This window comes from Chelonia mydas, chromosome 3, assembly GCF_015237465.2.
Source record: "Chelonia mydas isolate rCheMyd1 chromosome 3, rCheMyd1.pri.v2, whole genome shotgun sequence".
Taxonomy (NCBI): domain Eukaryota; kingdom Metazoa; phylum Chordata; order Testudines; family Cheloniidae; genus Chelonia; species Chelonia mydas.
The window spans coordinates 170,454,198-170,475,562 of NC_057851.1; the positions used below are offsets into that span (position 1 = coordinate 170,454,198).

The following is a 21,365-nucleotide window of genomic DNA, read 5'->3' on the forward strand; positions in this document are numbered from 1 at the left end:
AATTTCAGCATAATCATTATTGCCTACATAATACCTGAGCAGTAACCAGGATGTGGTTAGGTTGCCTGGAGTTGTCTTTTACTTATTTTTGAATTTACAGTACCTTAAGTATTCTACTAAAAATGTTTTATACTTACGATTTTGAACAATGACTTAACAAGGAATGGTACAATGAGCTGCTAGTTTGTACTGGTAACACTAGGGTATTCCTTGCATTAGACTATATCCCTTTTGACAAGATAGATTGCATCCCAGATTTGTGTATGATGTATTGGGTGGCCTCAAAATTAGTCAGCCAGAGAGCTTGTTTTTGCTGCTTACTCAGTTCTTCCCAACTATTTGTGTAGTGCAGCAAAATGCTCCTGAATGTTTTTTTAAATATTGCTTGCCTACAAAATGTTGGCAGAACCTCATGCCACTCAGCTTATCCAATACCTTACTAAAGTGTGCTGTATTTGCAAATGACATGTAAAAATATAATTAGGAAGGCCAAAAAAATAATTTGAAGAACAGCTAGCCAAAGACTCAAAAAGTAATAGCAAAACATTTTTTAAGTACATCAGAAGCAGGAAACCTGCTAAACAACCAGTGGGGCCACCGTACGATTGAGATGTTAAAAGAACACTCAAGGACGATAAGGCCATTGTGGAGAAACTAAATTAAATCTCTGCATCGGTCTTCACGGCTGAGGATGGGAGGGAGATTCCAAAACCTGAGCCATTCTTTTTAGGTGACAAATCTGAGGAACTGTCCCAGATTGAGGTGTCATTAGAAGAGGTTTTGGAACAAACTGATAAACTAAACAGTAATAAGTCACCAGGACCAGATGGTATTCACCCAAAAAGGTTCTGAAAGAATGCAAATATGAAATTGCAGAACTACTAACTGTAGTCTGTAACTTATCATTTAAATCAGCTTCTGTACCAAATGACTGGAGGATAGCTAATGTGATGCCAATTTTTAAAAAGGGCTCCAGAGGTGTTCCCGGAAATTACAGGCTGGTAAACCTGACTTCAGTACCGGGCAAACTGATTGAAACAATAGTAAAGAACAAAATTGTCAGACACTTAGATGAACATAATTTGCTAGGGAAAAGTCAACATGGTATTTGTAAAGGGAAATCATGCCTCACCAATCTACTAGAATTCTTTGAGGGGTCAACAAGCAGGTAGACAAGGGGAATGCAGTGGATATAGGGTACTTAGATTTTCAGAAAGCCTTTGACAAGGTCCCTCACCAAAGGCTCTTACGCAAAGTAAGCTGTCATGGGATAAGAGGGAAGGTCCTCTCATGAATTGGTAAGTGGTTAAAACGAGTAGGAATAAATGGTCAGTTTTCAGAATGGAGAGAGGTAAATAGTGGTGTACCCTAGGGGTCTGTACTGGGACCAGTCCTATTCAACATATTCATAAATGAGCTGTTACAGCTCAAGAGAGAGATTTTGGAGTCACTGTGGATAGTTCTCTGAAAACATCCACTCAATGTGCAGCAGCAGTCAAAAAAGCGAACAGAATGTTGGGAATCATTAAGAAAGGGAATGTTGGGAATCATTAAGAGCTCTATATAAATCCATAGTACACCCACATCTTGAATTCTGTGTGCATATGTGGTCGCCCCATCTCAAAAAAGATATATTGGAATTGGAAAAGTTTCAGAAAACAGGAACAAAAATGATTAGGGGTATGGAACGGCTTCCATATGAGGACAGATTAATAAGACTGGGACTTTTCAGATTGGAAAAGAGATGTCTAAGGGGGGATATGATAGAGGTTTATAAAATCATGACTGGTATGGAGAAAGTGAGTAAATAACACTTCCTTATTTCTTCTCATAACACAAGAACTAGGGGTCACCAAATGAAATTAATAGGCAGCAGGTTTAAAATAAACAAAAGGAAGTATTTCTTCACACAATGCACAGTCAACCTGTGGAACTCTTTGCCAGAGGATGTTGTGAAGGCCAAGACTATAACAGGGTTCAAAAAAGAACTACATAAATTCTTGGAGGATAGGTCTATCAATGGCTATTAGCCAGGATGGGCACGTGTGGTGTCCCTAGCCTCTGTTTGCCAGAAGCTGGGAATGAGCGACAGGGAATGGATCACTTGATGGTTACCTGTTCTGTTCATTCCCTTTGGGGCACCTGGCATTGGCCACTGTAGGAAGACAGGATACTGGGCTAGATGAACCTTTGGTTTGACCCGGTATGGCCGTTCTTATGTTCTTAAGGAGACTATATACAAAAAGATAATTATTACATGTCTCTGTGGATGTCATCCTGTACCTAGTACTACACTTTTTTTAAAATTACAATTCAGTTATCTTTCTAGAATCAGGTATATGTATATTATGATAACTATGTTGATATATCTCTGGAACTACATTCAAGACAACTTGGTTGGCGAAAGCAACTTGAAGATTCTGGCAAAATATTACTTTTATAGAGGACACATGTCTGATATTCATGGGCATCTGGTTAGCTCACCAGGTCCTTATAGATGAAAGGGTCTCATAAGTGACCAAGATGGACTCCCCACAGCCCCAGTCTCCTTCTTAATTTGTATATGGTAATGCATAGTGGCCCCAGTCAAGATTAGGGCCCCATTGAGCTAGACACCATACACACACCTAGCAAGAGAGAATCCTTGCTTGAACAGCTTACAGTCTACATGGACATGAAAGGAAACAGAGATACAGAGAGGTGTAGTGATGTTTCCCAGTTACACAGCAAGTCCATGACCAAGCCAGGAATACAATCCAAGTTTCCTGACTTCCACTCTGGTGCCCCACCCACCAAACTACACTGCCTCCCATCTCTATCACACATGGACATAGCTCCTGTCATCAATGTCTTTGTCACCTCAAAAATCAGACTGCTGCAACATGCCCTATGGGGGGTTTCATCTTTAATCCTGAATTTAATCAGGAACTGAAGCTAGAGCAGAAAGTTACTGCCTATGGAGATACCACATCATCACAATATACTAGTGCTCTGTGATCTGAATTGACTGTCCGTTAATTTCTGGATGGGCTTTAGGGTCTTGGTTTTGACCTCTGAACCCTCATATAACCTGCCTATTTAAGTGATCGCTTCTCTCCCTATGTGATACCACCACTGTTGCTGTTTGCAGACACACACAAGCTGCAATTGCTCTGCTGGCAGGGGATTCTCCATGAAGGGTCCTTTACTGTGGCAGCTATGAAAGAGGCTCTCATTGTTCCAGTTGTGTTATTAAGTGAAAGATACAGTACAAGAGACCATCCTAGCTCGGCAAGGACCTGTCTTTACAGACTACTTGCCCATACCCCCCCCCCCCCCCCCCCCCCGCAAATACTGGGAACATCTCTACTCCACCTCTGTTGGAAGGCCACCTCAGTTAAGCAGCCAGGTTTTGTCAGTCACTGAAGCAGTCACTTGACACATTTAATTGTAACAGAAATTTGAATCTTTTAAAGTCAGGCAAGCACTTCAGACATTTTTGGGGCCCAGGGCTTGCCCTTCTTCTTCCAGCAAGACTCACTGGAAATGTTAGGAGTTAAGGAGAACAGGACCCAGCCTTTATGGCCCTTTCCTGAAAGGTGCTGAACACCCACAGATGAAGCTCAGCAACTCACTGGACTGGAACTTTAGTCAGTTCCTCATTCATGGGTAGGGTTTCAATCGTCCACAGCCGCACATGTAGGCAGAGCTTCATTTCATACTAACGCAGAATAGATTTAGGGCCAATATTGTGGCAGGAAGCAGATCACTTCAGCTTTCTCATCACTGCTTCAGTACAAGGATTCTGACAAGGTTTTGAACTGTCACCCAAGGAAACCACACACGCAGCTTGCTTTCGAGCACCTGAGTTTTTGCTTAGCTCAGGTATGCTAAAACTAAGCACTGCTTTCCATCAGCAGATTGTGCTATCTGGAAGATTTAATTTATTCAGAGATTATCAGGTTACATAGAGCCTCCCCAGACTCCCAGCATGAAGCCAGGTTGTGTGGCCACTGTATAATCCCTTATCTGAACAGAACATATGCTTCTCTCTGTAGTCAGTCACTTCTGCTGGTTGCCATGGAGGATAGATGGGGGCATGCAGTGACCAGCCTCCTCCCCAGCCATTCTTCTTGCACTTTCCCGAGGACAGGACAAAGCTAGGACTCTAAGTGTAATGGGAGGCTTCTCATTCTCCCCCGGACTTTTTCCCACAGTTATGGGATGGTTGTTTATCTGCTTCCTTCAGGGAAAAACAAAAAGAAAATCCATTAATTTTCAAATTGTTTCTCTTAAATGTGCTAATGGTTTTTCATTGCCATAATCAAAAACTTTGTCCTTCAAACATGACCTTGCACCTAAACTAAGAAGTGAAGGGATTGCATGGTGTTTTTTAACTATATACATGAATTTTCCATAACTGCAAGAAGACAGACCAGAGTAGATCAAGGGCTAATAACGATATACCTGGACAGTTGGTTGCTCATAGTCACTTTGTACATGAAGACAAAAGGCCAGGTGCCATTAACCTCCAAGGCATATTATTAGACCACAACACACAACCTGTCATGTCTCATTGCTTCATTAACATACTACTAGAGAACCTCTGATAATGGCAGTGAGGCTCTTGCCTCAAAATTAGCAGGGACTAGAAGGTGTGATTTTCCCATATATAGAATGAGGAAAGGAAGATGCATCATTATATTGCCTAGGCATGTTGTGGGGGGAAGATTACTGTGTATTTTGGGCCTGATCTAAAGTCCATTGAAGTAAGTTGACAGACTTCCACTGACTTGTATAGGTTTTGGATCAGACTCCTTATGAGCTGGTAATTGAGTTTTTTCATAAAATTAATGAAAACACCATCCCCCCACTCAGTTATTAAATTAAATTAATTGTTTCCCAAGCCTCGGAGAAACCTGTAATGCACGTACCTAGATATTTGTATGGCTGATGAGGTCTGTCTTTGAATCTTTGTGAGTGGCATATAATTATATTTAATACAATTTATTTTGCATTAGAGGGACAAGCTTTGATCCAATATCTTTGTAACAGAGATTCAAAGCAAATAAGACTCCAGGTCTATTTCAAAACTTCTATGTTTGTATAAAGTTTAACATTCCATTGCTTACCTTGCTTATCTTCTCTGTTCAAAGTATTTATTTCCAAATGGATAGTTTTAGATTTTATTATGTTTACGTTCTTTTATGTCACATGTTTCTGTTGTTTAGTAGTTCTCAGTTGGGCTACACTTTGAGTTTGCGAGTGTGTGTTTATATATATAAAAGGGACTTTGTCTGGTCATTTAGTCCCAAAATCCTTGGGGAGAAGGGCAGACTTTTTGTTTTGTGTTTGAACAGTGCCTAGGTCAATGGGATCCTGGTCACTGACTACAGCTACCAGGTGCTACCAGCCAGAATACAAATAATAAAATTTAGTTTAAAATAAATAAATAAAAGGAGGCATTATAAAACTGAAGAGAAATGTTTTCATGATTGTCTGAAATGTCAGTGAAAATAGTTTGCCTTCATTTAAACATTCCCCGTTAGAGTTTGCAACCCAAACACTGGAGATTATGCTCCTACCCAAGAAAGTGAAACTGAGGAGTCAATTTTTAGTCCAAGCAAGAGGAGAGCAAAGCAAGAACTTTCCAAAGTAGATTTGATTTTTTTTGTTTTAAAAACCTTCTCCATTTTAAAAACAGAACTTTGCAACACAGGTGAGATGTTTTTCCCCCCTGCCAAGTGCCTCCTGAGACAGCTGGGGAAACTTGCCATCTCCTGGGAACATCATGGGAACCTACAATATACCAAGCCAGAGGGATCAGGGAGAGTGAGGACTGCATCATTTCACAAGCAATTCAATTCAATTATCCACTTTTCTTTTAAGTAAAAAAAAAATCATTCACAAATTAGGACTGTCTTAAAAGACCTTGGAAATTATGCCAATTGAGTAACATATCAAACTGGTCCTACATTCTGAGTTCCTCTGTAATGTAGTTATTTTAACTGGAACATTTTGAAACAGAACATACACCTTGTCCATCTATGTCCTGCTGGCTTCCCTGTGGTTTATCCCCTAATGCAAGTCCTCCCCAAGGTTGACCACACTGGAACAGAGCATGAATTTGTGGCCTTTCTGCAGAAAATATGCTCTGTTCTTCTAAATTGAAGTTCTGAATTAAAACAGCTGAAACTTCTAACCTTCCTTCTGCAGATTAATATATAGGTGTCTTATTGATCCGTAGGTAGTTTGAAACACCACCACCATGTGATTCAACTGCTAATTAGGACTGTTGATTAATCACAGTTAACTCACGTGATTAACTCAAAAAAATTAATCATGATTAATCACACTGTTAAACAATAAAATACCAATTGAAATTTATTAAATATTTTGGATGTTTTTCTACATTTTCATATATATTGTATTTTTTGTAATTGAAATCAAAGTGTATATTATTTTTGATCATTTTTACAGTACAAATATTTGTAAACAAAAGAAATAGTATTTTTCAATTCACCTCACACAAGTACTGTAGTGCAATCTCTTTGTCGTGAAAATGCAACTTAAAAATGTAAATTTTTTGTTTTGTTACATAACTGCACTCAAAAACAAAACAAAGTCCACTCAGTCCTACTTCTTGTTCAGCCAATCGCTAAGACAAACACGTTTGTTTAGATATACGGGAGCTAATGCTGCCATCTTCTTATTTACAATGTCACCAGAAAGTGAGAACAGGCATTTGCATGGCACTTTTGTAGCCAGAATTGCAAGGTATTTACATGCTAGATATGCTAAACATTCGGATGCCCCTTCGTGCTTCGGCCACCATTCCAGAGGACATAGTTCCATGCTGATGACTCTCGTTAAAAAAATAATGTGTGAATAAAATTTGTGACTGAACTCCTCAGGGGAGAACTGTATGTCCCTTGTTCTGTTTTACCCATATTCTGTTATATATTTCATGTTATAGCAGTCTCGGATGATGACCCAGCACATGTTCATTTTAAGAACACTTTCACTGCAGATTTGACAAAACGCAAAGAAGGTACCAATGTTAGATTTCTAAAGACAGCTATAGCACTCGACCCAAGGCTTGAAAATCTGAAGTGCCTTCCAAAATCTGAGAGGGACGAGGTGTGGAGCATGCTTTTAGAAGTCTTAAAAGAGCAACACTCTGATGCTTAAACTACAGAACCCAAACGACCAAAAAAGAAAATCAACCTTCTGCTGGTGGCATCTCACTCAGATAATGAAAATGAACATGCATTGGTCCGCACTGCTTTGGATCGTTATCAAGCAGAACCTGTCATCAGCATGGATGCATGTCCCCTGGAATAGAGGTTGAAGCATGAAGGGACATATACATCTTTAGAGCATCTGGCATGTAAATATCTTGCGATGCCAGCTACAACAGTGCCATGAGAACGCCTGTTCTCACTTTCAGGTGACATTGTAAACAAGAAGTGGCCAGCATTATCTCCTGCAAAATGTAAACAAACTTGTTTGTCTGAGTGCTTGGCTGAACAAAAAGTAGGACTGACTGGACTTGCAGGCTCTAAAATTTTACACTGGTTTATTTTTGAATGCTGCGTTTTTGTACATAATTCTACATTTGTAAATTCAACTTCCATCATAAAGAGATTGCACTACAGTACTTTCTTTTGTTTTTTTACAGTGCAAATACTTGTGATCAAAAAATATAAAGTGAGCACTGTACACTTCGATTTCAATTACAAGACAGAATACAATATATTTGAAAATGTAGAAAACATCCAAAAATATTTAAATGGTATTTGATTATTGTTTAACAGTGCAATTAATCACACAATTAATCGTGATTCATTTTTTTAATCGCTTGACAGCCCTTCTGCTAATACTGTTAGACATTGAACAAAAACCAAAAATCCAACTTTCAACTTTGAGTCAAAGACATGGATGCAGCAGGTCAGTATATAGCCTTATATATGATATGACCTCAGTTATAGAAGTGTCAAATCAAAGTCACTCGAAAAAAAAAGAAAGAAAAAAAAAATCAATGGAGTGACATCAGCATGAGATCCAAATTGTCTCTTAATTTTTCAGTGGAGTCCCCAGAAGTTACAAATCGTTACTTTCAAAGAGCAAACGCATAGAAATTCCAAGGACTAGAAGCCTTAAAAGAGACTAATTTATTAAGAAATTAATATTTTGTTTAAAAGAAAATGTGCAGCCCTGAAACAGAAATAGCAACATTAGCACTTCTGCTCTGCTATAAGCCATTTCCAAAAGCCTCATACCAATCTTAATTTTCCTTCACACTAAGGTCCTTTTCCACCATCCAGATAGCACAAAGGGGCCTTAAAGCAGGCATAAATTACATTTACAACTGCTGTAAATCCCCTTCAGTGTCAAGGGACCTCATAAGGTAAATGAGAAACAGGCCCAATGTATTTATTATATTTTCCCTTTTATTTATATTGTTAATATATTTAGGTTTCCTTTGTCAGCTTAGCTAAGCAAACACATTGCCCTGTCTTGGAAACAGACCCTCATTGCAAACTAGCAGACCTCTGCTCCAAAAGGTCTGTCCTGTATAAAGGTTTTAATAACAGCCAGTTCATGCCCTGGAGAGCTACATACAAGGAGGAGACCTACCACGCACAGATCTCCTCTCTCCCCCATAGAAGGCCAGCTGCCTCCTCAGCGCAGACCCTTACCCCATTCCCTGGGCACCACAGGGGACTGAGCTGGAGGTAAGCTAAGTGTGGGGACACAACACACTCTGTGTCCTCACTGTGCCCCTATGGATATTCTGGGCTTGATCCTGTGAGGGGCTCTTGGAAGTGCTGAGTGCCCTCACCTCCCACTGAACGCTTAACACTGCCAAGAATTGCTCAGTGTCTTGCAGGATTGAGCCCCGGGTAAGGAAGGTAACCGATATTGGTAAAGAAGGGGTGCCAAAGCTTCAGAGCCTGCACCAAAACAAAGGGATACCCCTTCACTCCTGTAGATCCTCTAAGGTCCATGGAGCTTGGGAAGTCAATGGCAGTTCTGCCAGTGTAAGGAGAGACGGATCAGGCCCTTGATAGCAGATCTGAAGAGCTGTGATAAAGAGAACATGCAGCTATACTATTCCAACCACAGTTCTGGAGGTGAAGTATTTAGGGAATACACTTAAATATCTTCTGTTTATACAGGTTTTGTATACAAAAATAGTAACTAAACCCAATTCCTTTCTGTGTGGGAATCTGCTCCAGTTTTCACTCAAAGGTCATTTTGAAGTCTATATGAATTTACAGTACTCTACAAATATTTGTCAAACACACAGGCTGCTGGTCTTCTTTGAAAGATAAAGATTATGAGAAAAGCCCCACAACTGTATGAACTTAAAAAACAAAGAATGCATGTCTGCTGGAGAACAAGTTTCCTGCTTGCTGAGACTGCCATCTCCTGGAGCACAGTCTGAGAGCTCTGATCACAAAAGATGCAGTTTCACCTTTCCTGTAAGTTTCCAGACTTGGTTTTATAGTTGCTTTGCAAATCAGCTGATACCTTAGAACTGTTCTATTCTGCTACTTCCAGTAGAGGGAAACAGACTGTTTGCAAGAACATCCCTCCCCAACTGATCTTCTCATCTTTATAGCAGTGCAGAGTTGGATTCCACAGTGAGAAGGAGAAAATAATGTGTTGCAATTTTCTGGGAATGAGGAGAGGGAGAAAAATTAAACCGCTTGTTTGCAATGCCTTGTAAGTCAGATCCCATCAGGTTAGCACAATATGGATCAGATTTTCAAAAGAGCTAACGTTTCCAGATTTCAAAAGAGCTCAATATATTGCGTGCTGAGCTCTTGAAAAATCTGCCCAGAAACGTCACCATGAGCGCTGCTGAACACTTTGAAAACATTGGACCTTGTGTAGCTGACTAAATTGGAGAGGAGCTCTTTTGAAAATCTGGCCCCTGTTGCTGGTGCCGAGCACTTGGAAATCTGACCTAATATTGATGTCCCTGTCCATCCATTTTTTCTTATTCCTTTTATTTCGTATCTCATTTAATTTCATATCTCATTCCTTTTATTTCAGCCCTGTGGTTGTTGCTATGTGTTTGTATTTTGAAGGATCCATGGGTTTCTTTGTATTTGTTTGGTTCAGTTGCCAAGAGCTTTGGCAGGGGTAAAGCATTATTTATTTTGTTATTTTCAAGATCTCTGTCTATTTGTACAGCCCTTATCACCAAAGTGTACCATCACTCCGCAAATGTTAATAATTTATCCCCACAACACCCATGTGGAGTAGGGGTGTATTATTTTTCCTTCTGCAAAATAGGGATAGAAACATTAAGTGATTTGACAGGAATTGAACCCAGGCACTTGAGTGCTAGTTTAGTGCTTTAATCACTTGGCCATCCTTTCCTTTCCAGAGAGAAGTGATTGTTTCTTCTCCCCTTGTCCCTGTGAGTTATCAGGTCTAGCCACCTCCCACATCCATCACTCTGGGATGATGGATTGGTCTTTCACACTCAGATTAACAGCAATGGAAATTAGTGGCAGTGCTGGCTACTTGGGCACCTCATCTCCTGATGCAGACTCCAGCACCACAACTCCAGCGACTAGTCTCATTCTGCCTTGGATGGCGAGGGCTATGCAACGGCACTCGTCATTTCTTATGCTCGTTGTAAAGATCTTTGCCTTCATTTTGACAGAGGATTTTCTTCCTGTTTGACCTGGTAAAAGAACAAAAGAAGTCTAAGGTACCCATCCTGTAAGTTACCTTTGCAGTCAGTTATAGGCAGCTCTGGCTGTTTCTGCTCTGCCACAGTCAATGAACAGCTTGGCCCCAGTCCATGAGAGAAGCCTCTTACATGACTGCCCAGAAAAATTACCTCAAGGTTCCCCTCTTCACATTGATCTAGGCTGCCATTTGTCAGCCAAACTGCCTTACAAGCCTGACAAACAAGTAGATTCTTCAGAGACTTCCTTAACTAGCCCCTAGGTGACTTTCAAGAACACTCTTCTGCACCCACAGAAAGTCATCTTCTTCCAGATGCTATTCCTATAGTCAAAATGCCTCCAGATGTCCTTCTCTGAAGTAAAAGGACAGCAAGAGAAAATACCAGTTCTCAGTCTCTCTCCTGGTGTTTGAGAATAGCAAAGATATACAAAGGCTTCCTGTTGATCTCTCTGCCTCTTGCTTTGTGTCCACTGACTGACAGGAAGTTATTGAACTTTACAAACCATGGGCCACTGATCAGTTGATGACGTGCATTGTCTGCACACAAGTGGAACCTCAAACTCCAACCTCCTCAGAATGTTAGGAGGATGAGCTTTGGATTCAAACTCAGCCCCAAACCTTTTCTTGAAGTTTTAGCGCTACCCTGGATCCAAATAAAAAGAAGCAATTGTTGCAGTTCCAATGTGACAAACATCAGGAGAAAAAATAATCTTGCTAGATTTCTTCCATCTTGGGTTGAAATCTGTGAGAGAATCTTATGTGAATTTTGTGCTCTTCAGTATTAATGTAAAACATTAACCCTAAATATCAACTTTCACCTAATCATGGCCTGAACACCAGGTTTCTTAGCCCATCTCTGCTACAGTAGCTATCAAATAGCATTTAGACAATTTGTTACATCAGGTCCCCTCCACACTTCAAGCAGAATATACATTTACCACATAACATGCAGTGTTACAAAATCTTGAGCTGGTAAGCAAAGAGGACAAAGGCTTGTCACTTCCAGCCCAAATTCAAAGTGTTCTGACACCTAGCAAGGCTGAGTGTTTGCCATCCAGGTAGAATTCAGAAGATAACCCTTTTCACCAGTCAATTGATACAGAAGCTCTGCATCTCCCTGGTCTTCTTTCCTTGTCTGGATGTTGTCCTTACAGCATTGTCAGGGCCAGCAGGGAGAACACAGGTTAGTGAGCTTCTTCACTGTATTTATTTGTTGCCCAGGAACAATTAATGTTTTCTTAAGTGTGGGCTCTTCCTAGGCATACTCTGCAGGAATCACAGGAGAAGGCTGACAATGGATACCAGCTGACTGAGCTGGGCAATGCCCTTTGGAACACTGGATGGTAAAGACTTCTTTAATTGTAATCTGTCCCACAGACTGCTACCACAGTAAAACCAAGCTGGGGTAATACAAGGCCCCAGTACCCTTTTAAGCAGAACAGAATCTGAAACAGCCCACAACATGATTCTGCACAGGGCAACATACAGCTGCATCATCTTCAGAGTCAATTGATCCAAAATTCTCACTGTGGCTTGGCAGGCTCAACCGGGACAACATATCCATGAAGCTTGGTCCTTAGTTTATTGTGGCCTTGGTGAGCCACTACATCTCTGTTCTGATTGCTGCACCACAGTGATATCATGGGCTGGGAAGTCTCATGATACCCCACTACGAGAGGCTGGAAAATAGAAACACTTGATCAAACTGCTGTTAAAGTAGATGAAAGGACTCCCCTAGATCTGGACTGGGTTCCAGATTTGGGGCAGGAGAGTAAGCAGACAGGCAGTAGAAAGAGAGAGTACAGTGGGCCAAGAAAGATCAAGCAGAACAGACACTTCATTTTAAATAGGGGAGTAACTCTTCTCCTCCTGCCACCTCTGATGCCCTGGTATTGTCATTGGCTCTCTTCCGCCTCTAGGTGCATTCCATACACACTATATAATCCCTCCTTAAAAGGTTAGCTGATCTAGTAATGTAGGTGTTTGAGAGGAGCCTTCAGTTCCAAATCCAGGATGTCCCATGGAATCAAGCACAGTGAGGATGCAGGAGAACTTTCTTTTATTCACTGGAATGGACTTTAAACAATAGAAATAAGGTGGAACAACTTCTCTAGGCTAGTAGAAATATTCAACTATCCTCCTCTCCAACAGACAATGGACTGTCCCCTGAAACTTCTCAAGATAAACTTCAAGCTTACTAGAGGCCAGACAAAAAAAAATGTTTCTTTAACCCTGTATGACTGGAGCCATTGGTTAAGCCAACCTCACAAATTTCTAAGCACCCTCATGCCTTGGGCAAGTTATTTATTTTGAGGGATAAGTAAAAACCTCCCATCCTCCTCCACGCCCACCATCACCCATTAGGGTAGGCATGCAAATTTTGTACTTTGGCTGGTAAGTTTCCATAACAATTTTGCAGCTTTGGTTTAAGCCATAGAAAAATTGTTGTCTGGACCCCATCCTGCTCTCTGCTTCTATAAGATAACATACCATCTGAAACCATCTTCTGAATGATCTGCCTTAGACCACGTACCATCTTATTTTTAGAGACCTTTGGTTAGAAAGCCATCCAGGAGACACCGTTCATTGTCTACTGACAAAGGGTGAGATTTTCAAAGGGTTAAAGGAAGTGAGATACCCATATCTCACTAAAATGTAATGAAATTTGGGTACCTACCTTCCTTCGGATCCTCTGGAAATCATAGTTGATAAACCTGTTTATATCAAAATAGAGCCTCTTTTGCCACTTCGGACTGACAGCTCAATTACGTGTAGAGGTCAAACACCACTCCTCGTTGATATTGCATTGGAAGCAGCACAGGGTTGAGGACTAAGGTGAGTGCTGCAGTAAACCCGCAAAATCAGATTACACCTTCTGATTTTGTATTTAATTGTGATAAAAGGACTCCTCACATTTTAAAAAAACATACCTAAAACCAAAGCCCTCAATTACGGAGTACAGATGTTAGCAAGAGAGAATGACTGTTGAAGATATATCTGAATCCAATGCAGTGATTCAGAAGCTCCAAAAGAGGGCACCCTGAGACAATTCAAATGTTAGTAATTCCCTCTGCCTTTGAATCATTCCCCCCTGTACATTTGTGTAAATCTTGGCACTGGACTAGCACCTTTCAGCGGAGTATCCCAGCATAGTTTATCGACACTAATGAATTAACCTTTACCATGTTTCTGATGTAGTGAGGTATTAGTCCCAATTTACACATGGTGAAACATGAGAATCGAGTTAATCAGACTAGGCCATGGGGCTCACATAAGCTTGGATCCAGTAGAGCACTTAAGCACATGTTTAAGTACCCAAATAGTCCCATTGAAGTCCATGGGACTACTCTTGGCCTTAAAGTTAAGCACTTGCCTATGTCCTTTGCAGAATAAGGGCCATTGGCAACTACTCAGGTTCTGTGAGACCAAAAGCCAGAGCACTGATAAAGAGAATCATTACTTTTGTTATATTTTTCAAGACTCTAAACAGGTTTCTTAAGATTAAGCCAGTTAGGCCTTAGCAACCCTGCTTTCTCATTTCCATCCAAACAGATACTCTTCCATATAAATCACAGAATACAAATTATTTAAGACAACAATACACACATACTCTCTGTAATTAGGGAAGAGAATTCAATATATTGGGATTTAAATGGAGGGGCATCCTCAGAGTGAGGCTAAGTCCATTGGTAGGCTCACTACTCATAAGAGTGAAGTTACTCACATGGGCAAGTGTTTGCAGCACCAGGCCCTAATATTTCTAGCAGCAAGGTCCTGATTGTCCACTTACAGAAAGTGAGAGATGTGCTACCAGGAAAATTCTGCTCTCAGTTATATGAGTGTAAATTAGGAGTAACTTCTGTAGCTTCAATTACACCAGTACAAACGAGCGCAGAATCTGATTCCACGTGAACCACAAGTCATAGCGGAATCCGATGACATTTAAGCTAGAAGGCGGGATCTAGAATCATTATTCTCCAACACAACTATATTTAATTGTTTTTATAAATCCAAATGGTTTAAAAACTCTCCTCCCCATCCCCCAAATGAAAATGATTACAGTACACTTGGAGCTTAGGAAAGTTCTTATGCTATGAACAACCACTGTCCACCATCCCCTCCCCCTCGTCCCCCCCAGACCTTGGGAAGTTCCTATACTGTGAACAAACACTGTTACGTAAACACACACGTGCTAAAGACATTAGTACTGGCACTTGAACTATTTATCAGGTGACCGAGAGAAAGCATCCAATCAGGACTAATAAGAGCAATAGTTTTAGTACTCCCTACTTAAGTAGAGAAATTGCACCTGATCATTCCCTTCTATTTGTCTGCAAGCACAGGCTGCCTGCAGAAATAGCAGCGAGTAAGAACAAGGAGGGCAGAAGATTTGTCATCTTTATTTTGTGACTCTCTAACCAACCTCCATACCTGTTGTGCACACAGAGAAATCAGCAGCACAGATGCTATTAACCATACTAAAATTAAAGACAATCAAGTGTCACACACATCCCACAAATAAAGGCAGGCAAACAGTTCCCCACATGCTATTGCTCCTCCAGATCACTTAACCTAAGGGGTATATGAGGTAAGGGTGCCTCTAAAAGTAGGTCACTCTTACCTGTTCTGTACAGAATACAGCACCTGAGAGCAAACAGAAGATTTACCTATAGTTAGGAGCCCTGGATAAAGGGCGATACACTCACTCAATCAATACTCTCAAGGCTACTAAATTAAGTGCTTTCCCTCTTTTTCCCCTTGTCCTCCCATGCACAGGGGATCAGACCACCTACCTCTGCAGCTTGTTGAAGCCTCCCAAGACAGAGTTAGTAGCAGGTGTCCCCTTCTTCTCCCTAATAGAGACAGGCAACAACCTCCCCTCAGCTGTAATTCTGTCCAGTTGCCTCTCCTCTATCTTCCCCTAAAAACTGCTGCTGCTGCTCCCTGGTAAGGGGTGGAGCTTTTTGTCAAATATGTGATGCTATAATCAAATGATGCAGACCTCTGAGATGTTCACTGGGTCAGAGGATCACACATGATCTGGCTGAGGTATAGCTATGTCTGACAGAAGCCTGAGGTCTTTTCAAACCCCTGGCATTGACTAGCAAAAAAATGAAACTACTTAAAGAGACACTGTCAGATTAAAATCATGTGTTGTTTTTTAAAATTCCTGTGTAATAAGTTTACATATTTAAAGTACAAGATTTTAAAATATTTGATTTCCTTTCTACTATTAATGCTGATTGCTTGCTTTTTGTATTTCACCCAGCTGGGACAAATAAAATGGAGAGGTATCACTTTTATTCTTAGCTAAACTTTCACTTTGAGGCTTACTTGTCCTGGCACTCCCTCAAAAAAAAAAAAAAAAGTACTGGAATTAAGATTACAAAATGGGAACATTTCAGCTGGGCTTTGCAAAACCTTGTATATACAATAGTTCATCTTAAGTTCAAAATGTAGCTTAGGGGGATCGGAGCTCAGGCAAACTTCTTGTTTAGAGAGCTGGCATTTGAGCTTCATGAAACAGCTCAGCTTTAATTAATAATTTTTAAAAAAAAAACCTTTCCAGACTATTTCCTTGCAAAGAGTGGCTTGAAAATGAAACCTTATGGAAATTGATTGCGAGGGCTGAAGGGATTAAGCAGCTGGGATTCATTTCTGCAGCAGAAATCTGGGAAAACGTAAGATCCCTCCCACACACACATGCAGTCACACACACATTTTAATTCATACGTAGGCACCTAATTTAGGTCATTTCTTGTGCTCTGCTTCACCATAGAACTTCTGCCTAGAGTAATAATTAAATAGTAAATAATAATAACAGCCTACCCTATTCCTCTTCTGCCTGGATTCCTGCTACAAATATAAAGAAATAGCACATATATCCTTACCCCTGAGCCTCAAAATTGGGATTTATATCAGGATCAAAACTTTTCTGGTGTTTCAGTTGAAGTTGAGTCTGAAATTTCAGCTCAGTGTAGAGGTAGGGGACAGCTGACAGATCCAAGTTTCCCAAAGTGAGGGGATTGTTCAGATCTTTAGGGTTTTGCTTCAGGCTGGTAACACCAGGTGCAATTCACTAATTAAAACAAAATCTGACACAAAACCATCTCCATTGTGATATCTTTTTTTATTTAGAATAATTTGCCCTTCCCACAAAAAGAGTTCTTTTAATTTTGTTTCCAATGTCTCATCCTCTTTATTTAGCTGGCTGTTAAGGACGAAATCCTCTTCTCAGACAGACCCAGCCCTTTTTCTCTCAGGTTCCTGCAGATCTCCGCTTACTAGCAGGCCAGTGATTTCTACTGCCTCTTGACTGTGGTGCTGCATACCTGGCTCTGAGGGAATTTGGGAATAAAGCGGTGAGAAAGTTGGTGTTGGCTGACAAACGTTTTTGTTGAGTTCAGTACTGTCAATGTCAAGCATTCAGAAATAATGAGACAGACCTCAAAATGGTGGGAATCATCATGCTTTTTTCTTTTTAATAATTAATTTTGTGCTCTTTTTATTGGCTGTCCAATTTGTGAGGCTTTAGGGTACAATGACATCATGTTTTCCAGCTTTTCTTTGCAGATGTAAGCAGGGTCTGAATGAATTCTCCCCTGACAGCTAGCTGGGAGGGGAAGAGACTTTAGGTGTGTTCATGTAAATACAGTTTGCTCCTGCTCTGCTTAGATATCCAGCAAATAGAATGGTGTGTTGCTCAAAGTAATCAACTTTGGCTGGTGTTGGGTTACAAATCACTTTAGTACTGAATGCAGGGGTAGTGAAATGCTGTTACCAATGTTGTCATTATTGTATGAATAAAGGGGAGCAGAACTGTGCTTAACCTGTCCCAGATAAGGGGGTCATTCTCAGCTGAAAGCCATGGGCTCTAATGCCAGACCCCTGTGAAAGTAAGAGGGGTGGGGGACAGGTGTCCTAGCCAGGAGGTGTGGATTTCCCCCCCTGTTCAAAGAAAGGGCTAAATAGGCTTTATTAGAAGCCTCTTTATTATTTTAAAGGCTCAATCAGAGCTGAAATCAGTTGTGGAGGGACTGTGTTTCTGCCCAGCCTGTAAGACCTGAAAATTGCTAAGAGAATGATGTGCAGAGGTCGCAGTAGAGAGGCAGGTGGCAGCAGAAGGTGACTGACAGTCGGCTGGCGAGCGAGTGGCTGGTGAGGCAGTGAGCAGAAGGAGTGGCTGGCGAGGCAGCGAGGAACCGCAGCTGGCGGTTATCCAAATTTCACTTACAATTTGCACTTATCCACTTATAATTTATACTTATCCAAATTTCAAACCAGATCACTTGAAATTTGGTCGGGGTTCACCAAAACGTTTGAAAATGTCATTGGAACTTCAAGTCAAGCCAGTCTGAATGTTGGTCTTCTTAGGAGACAATATTTCAGAAATCTTCTTGGGAGAACTGGCCTTGCACTTGATAAATGCTCGTAGTGTGGCACAGATCTGGGGTATGTGTGACTCTGGGCTAAGCTCACTCTGCCTCATTTTAATTGCCATACACAGCAGTCTACATAAGTATATTTAGCCCAGGCAAAGGCACTCAGAACAGCATCCTAACAGAGATGAAGTATTGGAGAAGCACAGTGATGTGTGCCCATATCATCTAACAGTCCTTTTCTTCCATAGACAGTGGTTTGGCTATTATGCACAAGACACTCAAATGCTTGGAGGACTGGTTCCCCCAGCCTGAGTATATTGAAAGTGCACAAAGCAAAGCATGTGAATGATACAGGAAGGCTTTAACGAAGTAGGTTACGGTAGCAGCAATGCAGAACAAAAGATGCCTCATAATGAAAGAGCTCAGTTCCCTCATGATGGATATGAAGATGAAGTAATATAGGAACAGTGCAAGCTGGTTGTGCACAGGCAAAAGCCCCGGAGCTCCTCATCAAACTGTAGGGGAAAACTGTTTGTGATATTGCATGTGTATGTTCTTGGTGCTCCCAGTCAGAGACTCCTCTGCCCAGCACGGCCCAGTCCTTTTTGCCTGTGCCACTTTATAGCGCCACCACTGTAACCCACCTTCAGGTGGGGCAGGGACTGTCCATTATATTTGTCTGGTGCCTAGCACAATCGGGCATGAGCTGATGGTGGCCTTTAGGTGCTACCGCGGTGTACAGGTGAAATAATAATAAATTCCAATCATTCGTGTTTTGTTATATTATTAATAATTTTCATTGTGGTAGTGCCTAGGAGCCACAGTCATGGACCAGGTCCCCATTGGGCTTGGCTGTGCACAAACACAGAACAAAGATCTAGTGCAGCTGTTGTTTGAACAGACAGAATCAGTTAGGCATTGCTAGTGTCTGATTGATGGTAGGACAGCCCACTGCTCATTGTGCTTGTTGGTACCCCTCAGATGTTCTTCTCCTGAAAGCTTCTCTTCTAGTAGAAGGCCTTATTACTGCTTCACCCAGATTTCCCCACACGTTGCTATTGCCTGGCGACGTTCTGACACAAAGGAGTAACAGGCAGCCTAGCTCCACTTACCTCTCTGAATGGGTCCTGCTGACACATCAGCTCCATCTTCTTATGCTGCCACTCTCTTTATTTTTCATTGGGGTAGGTCAGCCTAGTTAACTTGACCTTTAGCTGCATCTCTTCCCACTCAATATCATCTGGTCCCAGGGGACCCTTGTTTGGCTGCCCCGGATCTTCCCACTTACTGAAATCTCCCCCATTGATGTCTATTCCTGCTCCCAAAAGCCCATTTATGACAGTCGTCTGAAGCCTCAGATAACTTACAGAATAAAGCCTATGGAGGAAAGTTAATATCACTCTTGTCACACAAGATTTAGGCACAGAGAAAGAAAAAAACTTTGTGAAGTTGGTTTCTCAAACAATAGTTTCCATTTCACAAGGATCCCACTCTTCCATCCACAGAAAGTTCAAACCCAAACCAAACGAACTGTAGAAACAATTTCACTGATGTCATGATACCATAGTCACCATCTCCCTGTTGATACAGTAACTCAGCTCTGTTGCCAAGGTCCTTTGACTCTTGTGCTACCTGTCCTCCTAAGTACTACGTCTCTCGTGTTGCATGGAATGTATGTCTCACCTGTCAATGGGACACATCCCACTAAAATCCTCATTTTCCCCCTTTCAGCTCCATGGCACTTTTAGCCACCACCATCCCAGGTTATTGGAGACAGGTAATTACACTTATAAAGTGTTTACATTTGTGTTTGCACTAATAATTTTTAATCTCTTCACTTCTGGCTTAATAACACAGTTTAATTATCAACAGCCATTCAAATTCCTCTGTCAGTCCAACCTATTTTAAAAATATGTACAAACATCCAATCAACTCCTAAGCTATCACAGATATGCAGAAAGCTGTTAGGAAGTTCACATTGGAAACACGGTGGCATTACAGAACTACAGAGGGGAACCCCTATATATGGGTCTTCTAGTGGACTTGATTTGGTGTCTCCACACTGATGCTGATAGAAATATCTGTAATCTAAAGGGTTCTCAGGCTGATTGGATTTTACACAAGTGATATCCCAGCTGCTTGACTTTCTGCAAAATCTCAGTTAGAGTTGTAAACTAGAATTGCACTGGAGTAAATATGGCTCTCCCTGGCCAACATCAGAGATGGCACTTGTCAACCAGAACAGCTATCTTAGTCAGCAGCCTCCCCATGCTGCCAAGGATTCCAGATACAGTGTGGCTGAATTCAACTATGGCTAATTGCTGCATTACAGAGGAACCACAAAGTATGGCAGGTGGGTATCCTAAAGTCTCTTGTATGGAGTGAGCCAACTGTCATCTAACCTTGGAAAAGAGGAAATCTAGCTGCAATAAAACCTTTGGCCCTTATTTTATTTGGACTAGTTACCTGAACTCACATATGTTGGTTGTGTCAGACAGCCTCAGCTTACTTACCATGTCAAGCCTCCTCTCAGGAAGATCATGCCATGGATCATTCAATTTACTGCAGATCTCTGCACACATGCAAGCTAGAGGATCCTATTTGTGATCTGCCACTATTTTGAAAATATAGAGCTGTAGATTTGGCTGTGGGATGACTTTGGAGATCTGCACTCTTTCTGTGGTGGGTCAGTGTGTATCCAATAGCTAGACCTGGGTCTGAGATAGACTTATGTCCAGGGACATGGTTCAAGGGGCTTGCTCTAGTTGCCATGCATAGCACGGGTTCTGTATGGAAACAGAATGCCATTTGAATACACACTGAATATCATCCTGTCCAGGATCAAGCATATCAGAAGCACACTCAGGAATATGTTTGAATTACACCCATATCATCCCCTAAAACTTTGACTTGAACAGCTCTTTAGGTGTTGGGATTGAGGTATCCAAAAATGCTCATTAAGTTGTTTCCCCATCATGTACACAATGTAATATGCAGACCTCGCAGGAAAAACAGGGACACAAATGCTAGAATGATTTGAGTACATACAACAAAGCTTATGGAGACATGTGGCTGAATAATGCTCTAATTCTAACTTTGTGAGTTTGTGAATGAGATTGTACTAGCTCCTCACCGGACGTTTCATAGGGTAAACAACTTCTCACCTTTCCACACCCGGTGGTAGGACCCTTATGTCACATGACAAAGGTATTGTAAAAGGGACATAGCGAAATTCTGACTAGACTTAGCGCCAACAGAAAGGTCAGAAGTATTATCTCCTAAATCTTCCTT

The 21,365-nt window shown here is 41.2% G+C and overlaps 1 long non-coding RNA gene across 1 annotated transcript in view; it reads right to left on the bottom strand.

Annotated features, from left to right (window-relative positions):
* The window catches only part of LOC122465212, a 37,233-nt gene extending 20,683 nt beyond the window's left edge, over positions 1-16,550 (bottom strand). The window contains exons 1-2 of the long non-coding RNA XR_006289882.1: positions 15,486-16,550; positions 8,825-10,684 (exon numbers count right to left, since the gene is read on the bottom strand). This is a non-coding gene — a long non-coding RNA (uncharacterized LOC122465212). The remainder of the gene's footprint in view (positions 1-8,824; positions 10,685-15,485) is intronic.
* Between the last annotated feature and the right edge of the window lie 4,815 nt (positions 16,551-21,365).